This window comes from Mastigoproctus giganteus, chromosome 5 (assembly GCF_048544385.1).
Source record: "Mastigoproctus giganteus isolate SK-2022 chromosome 5, ASM4854438v1, whole genome shotgun sequence".
Taxonomy (NCBI): domain Eukaryota; kingdom Metazoa; phylum Arthropoda; class Arachnida; order Uropygi; family Thelyphonidae; genus Mastigoproctus; species Mastigoproctus giganteus.
Window position 1 is genome coordinate 239,062,482 of NC_143579.1, and position 6,000 is coordinate 239,068,481.

Below are 6,000 nucleotides of genomic sequence, written 5' to 3' on the forward strand. Positions count from 1 at the left end.
CAATACGTTCCTGTATAATACCTGATTTTTTCCATCTCTTATGCAGATTTTGTTTTTCTTGAAAGCTGTTGTTCAATGCTGGTGTCCACCAAGTTCGCGAACGGGAAGTGATGCAGACACTCTTTGTAGCAGCATAACTTGCAATGATTCGAATCCATCTGGTCATGAGGTCCACAGCTAGCTCGAGATCACAATTATTGAGAGCCTCCCAAAGTATCGAGTATGCAGCTTCGAGACATCGTGGAGGATCAATGGATTTGGGTGCTGTGATGTCTTTTTTTTTTTCTTTTTTGGGCCTTATTCCATAAATTCCATAGAATTTATGGAATTGAGGAAGTCGTTGAATTGATTCAGACTAGCTACAGACAGGGAAAAGTTGAAGTGAAAGTGGTTGGTGCTAAGGAAGAGATGAACTGTAAGATCTGGTGGCCAAGGTATTATAAAAAAAACCTGCACGTCTGAAGAAACATCTTCTCGGACAGTAAGTAGAGAAGAAAAGGTTCGTTTTGGAATATAAATTCTCTGATGCATTTTAAATACAGCAAGAAAGTTGAAGGATGTGTGATTGCCAATTAATTTATTGACAGTATTGTGTATCATACTTTTAGGCTACATACTCCAGAGTTTCCTCCGCCAAAAGCGTACCCTGATGGAAGAATTCCGATTAAATCAGCTAAGATAAAAGACATTTCCAAGCTGCTTCCTTACGTTCCTAAAGAATATCAACAATTTTTCAAGGAAATAGTTAATAACTGGCCTAGAAGTAGTGAAGATGTCGATGATGCACAAGATGTTTGAACTACTGAAGCCTTTATGTATAAAGTTGTTTTTTTCTTAGTTACAATTAAATATTTTAAAATAAATGTTTTAATCTTTAAAATACGTCATCCTCACACACATAAACGATGAAATATTCAAGTTTATAAGATAACAGAAAATTTTGAGAATATATTAACCACTGTATTTTATACATTGCACGCAGAAAGGGCCTCAGTCCATAGACTTAAATGTTTTTTATTTAGCCTAAACTCTGTAAATTCAAATTCAAAGTATCTCAAAAAACTTTCTTATACACTAGACTGAAAATGTAATTTTTATTCAGAATTTTGGCAATTACAGGAAAAACACTTTATAGTTTTTCTCAATTTTCTCAAAAAGTGATTTTAAGACTGAAGCCCTTTCTGCATGGAGCGATTCATTTTTTTGATCAATTTTTTTTACGTTTTCCCTTTCAAAATTTATCACAATATTTTCATTTACGTTTATATCAACATTAATCACGTAGATTCGATAAATATTGGGTCTTCCAGTTTCAGCCCTCTCCCTCCAATCATTAATTCTGTAGTTTTAGTGGGATCTGCTTCCTGGAAGATCTCTCGTTGTTGGGGACGGTGGTCTTCTGAGGTTACTAAGTTTGCGGTTGAGTTCTTTGTTTCGTATTTCTGAAGTCTGGTTCCTATTATACCTGTGTAGTCTTCTACGTCGTGTTTCCATATGTGAAAGCTCAGATCAACTTATGTTCCGTTGATAGCAGTTTCCTTGTAATCTCCAGTTGCACCATGAATTAGTGGACAGTATGAAAATCCTCATAAAAGTCTTATTCCAGCCATATTTGTCCTGCCGCTATTCTAGTGGCATGACTGGACTAACTTCTCAACCCTTCCATACGTTTATTTTTGGAGATACGTAAAGCAGACTTCCCAAAATAAATTTAATAAATACTTCTGCGAGCACTCCCCATATCCATCGCAGATAAGAAACAGCTGAAAGATTAATAAATACTCAGCCTCAACGCATAATGTTGAAGCAGAGTGTTCATTCCCTTCGGAAATATCAATAGACGTTTTTGTTTAACACCAGTCATTTTTCCAGTTTCAGAACATGTTTTGTTAAGTGGTCCTATAATTAGCAGGTGGCATTTTTGGTGGGCGAGGAGACTGAACAAGTCGAGACTCCATTTATGGAAGGGGGTTTGATTGTTTTCTTCGATCCATTTCCCACAGGAGCCTCTTTAACTTATCCTAAAAAATAAGGCTAGGTTTCTTCGACGTTCATTTATTAAAATGTGAAGGCACAATTCTTGTTAGGGTATTTTGATCATACAGCTTAATCCGCGTACCTTAACACAAAAATATTTCTGCAAACAAAAAGAATAAATTTTTAGAAATAATAAGAAAAACAATCTATTATTATAATTACATTTGGTTCCAGCGATCTAATTGAGTTTGTTCGTTTCAGAAGTGGCAACTCCACTGGACCACCTAGTCCATTGAAAGATTTCATTTTGTAGTGATCTGCGTGGCACATTACGCGAAATGCTAAGTACGAAATCCGTGGAAGAATTTATGAATAAAGAGACCCTTTTGCCCGAGACATTAGCTTGGAAGCTTGCAGGTGCTGTCTCCACTTGCCATCGTTTTCAGAGGTCCGCTTTTCAATTCTTTGAGGTACTGCAGGGATTGTTACGGCCTCTTCACTGGTGGCCTCTTCACTCTCAGGCGAAGGGAGTAAGGCATCAGTTATTCCGGATATTTCGGCCCGCACAAGTTGCAAATCATCCCGTGAAGATGGCAAATCTGCGCCAATTAGTCGAAGAAGAAGAAGTCTTCAGGATCCTCTTACACCTGAGTGCGTCTTCGTTAAAGCGACTAATGAGAGTAAATATCTGCTATTGATTGCAGTGTCCTTTTGTGGTTCAAAACGAACATTGCTCCCCCCCCCCCCCCGATCTTACTATCCTCGCCTGAGCCTTAACTCAGCCATGGAATGAAAAAGCTTATTAAAGTTCCTTGCGTCATTGATGGGATTCGAACTTTTAGGCCTTGTCCACCCGGAGCGAGCGCTACACCAGGGCGATCATGTGATTATTTACAGTGGCAACAAAAATAAAATTAGAATTTTGTTTCTCCTAAACTGTTTTTCTAATTTTAAATTGTTACAAGATAAGATACAGTATCAATAAAATTTTCTTCGCTTTTTTTTCTTAAAATTATTGTCTACAATATTTAATGGTTTTTTTTTGGGGCAATGCAATGTTTGGTTTTTTGGAGCATTAGCAACTAAGGCCATATGGCTCCATAGATATGCGGTGGTCATTCCTGACCTTTCCGCATCCTTCGTATTTGGTGGTCACGGGCTCGAACTCCGGTCTGATCAAGGAGCGTGTGCTATGCACTTCTGCTCCTGCCCACCTGGCTACGGAGGCCCCCTGTTTTTTTTTTTTTTTTTGGGGAAGGACACAGATAATTATTTGCAGAAAGGCCCCTCATAGGCACAGGCAGACCTCTAAAAGAAGAGTTCCTGCAATCCAATTTAAATTTCTTTCCCCGTAATTTCAATTTATATTCCCTAGTTCTGGAATCACTTAAAACAGTGAAAATTCCGCCTTCATTCATTTTATTAAGGCTGCCGTAGCCGAGTGGTCAGGCGAGCGAGTGCATAAGTACACGTGCCTTCAGTGACCCGGGGTCAAGCCCGTGACTGCTGAATACGGTGCTGTTTCTTGTATTATTAGTATTAGGAACGGCCGCATGGTGTGCAAGAAAGCCTATGGCTTATGCTGCACCAGCCAAAAAAAAATCCGAACAAAACAATGATAAAAACAAAAAATAAATAAATAAATAACTAAATAATAATAATTAATAAATAAAAAAATAAAATAAAAAATAAATAAAAAGGAAATTAAACCTATCATCCTATGCGCTTCCCTTACCCGAAAGTACTATCCAGATGACCTTTGAATTTCCCCAAACTGTCGGCCTCTACCACCCATCAAGGCAACTTATTCCAGTAATTTATAACTCGCTGGCTAAAATAAAACTTCCTGCAGTCCAATCTAAACATTTCCCCCCGTAACTTGAATTTATGTCCCCTAGTTCTAGCATCATTTATAATCTTGAAAATTTTGTCCTCATTCATTTTACTGATGCCTCTCAGAGCCTTAAACACCTCAATCAAATCTCCTCTAAGGTGTCTAGTTTCCAAACTCTGCAACCCACATATTTGAAGTCTTTCTTCATAAGGACGCCCTTTTGCCGATCTCACCAGGCGAGTTACCCTTCTTTGCACCCTTTCAAGAAGCTCGATGTCTTTCTTTAGGTGCGGTCTCCATACTTGAACACAGTATTCCAAGTGTGGTCTAACATAAGCCTTATATAATGGGATTATCACGTCCCTATCTCTACTTGCAAAAGTTCGATAGGACACCATGGGCCTTCCTTGCAACCTGTTTACAATGCTCAGAGAATTTCATGTCTGACCGTATCGTAACACCCAAGTCCCTTTCCTCCACTACTGGGTTTAGTCGAACTCCACCAAGTGAATAAGTTATTTTGGGATTACTGTTACCCAGGTGTAATACCTTACTTTGTTGGATTAAAGCACAACTGCCATTTTTCTGACCATTCCTGAAGTCTATCTAGGTCTCTCTGAAGAAGCTCAGCTTGACAGTGATCATTAACTACTCTACCAATTTTAACATCATCTGCAAATTTAGACATCACGCCCTCTATCCCTTCATCAATGTCGTTTATGAAAATTAAAAACAACAGTGGTCCTAATACTGATCCTTGGGGAACCCCACTTCTTACATCAACCCAATCTGAGGAATAGTCATTTATCACAACCCTCTGCCTCCTGCCTGAAGCCATCCTTCTATCCATCTAAGGATTTTCCCAGTGATTCCAACCTGTTCCAACTTATAAAGCAACCGCTCATGTGGGATTGAGTCAAAAGCTTTGGTGAAATCTAAATAAACAATGTCGAAATTATTCCCTAAATCCAGCTCGTGAGTGACCCTTTCAAAATAGCGAATCAGATTTGTTAAACATGATTTTCCCTTTACAAAACCATGCTGAGTATCCTTGAGAATTTCAATTCGATCCAAATGATCCTGAATTCCACCCTTGATCATTGCCTCCATGATTTTCCCTACTACTGAAGTCAGACTGACAGGTCGACCTTGTGAACTCTACCTTGTGAACTCCTTTGACAGTGTGGTCGTCCCGGAGTATAAACAGAAAATTTATTTATTTTATTATACCCTCTCAGAGCTTTACAGACCTCAATTATGCGTCCTCCTAGGAGTCTAGCTTCCAAGCTCTGTCACCCACATATTGAAAGTCTCTGTTGATATGAGTCCCTTTGCCACTATCACTAGACACGTTTCCTGTATTTGAACATTTCAAAAAGCTCGATGTCTTTATGTGTTGTGTATTTAGGGATGGAGCAAGCCCATCCCTAAATACACAACACCAACAACTGTTACACGGAAACTTTTCATCCCGCATGGTCCTTCCTCCAATTACACTTCGGTAACAACTGCTGTAAATCAATTACTTTTTGAGGCTCGTCAGCTTGTTTGGGAGATGAAACTCTCTTCACTTTAGTCACAGGGTGATTAACTTGGTCACTTTCGCAAACCTAAAATGCCTCAATAAGTTCCTTGTCCTTCATCTGGACTATCCAGACTCGTAACACGCGTCGTCCTAGATCCGCTTATTGTTTGATTTTATGTTGTGTCACTTGATTGGCCATGAGGTGTCGCCTGGGCGTGCGATAAGCGCGCCCAGGCGATACCTCATGGCGACATCATAGCGACTAAGGCTATGATGCATTACTATATTGTTTCTGAAACTGTTTGTATTCTTCGGTCGGTTTGCTTTTTGCTGAATGAAAACCACGAGTTTCCAGAAAAATCCTGCAACCCTCGCCTGAGAGCGATCAACTCAGTCACTTTGTGAAAAGAGCCCATAAAAATTCTTCACACCATTCATGTCGTTCGAACGTAGAACTCTTCACCCGGTGTGAGAGGATTTGATTATATCCGCTGTGCTATCCCCGAAGGTGCCGGTGTGTCAGTGTGGTGTGTCTGAAAACTGCGTGTATTTTCTGGTCGGATTAACTGTTTGCATGTTGAATGACTGTGAAAATCTCTACTTTTCAGTGTAAATGCCAGCCCTTTAAGGTTGATTGGGTTATTGCACGGTTTTAAGCGCATCA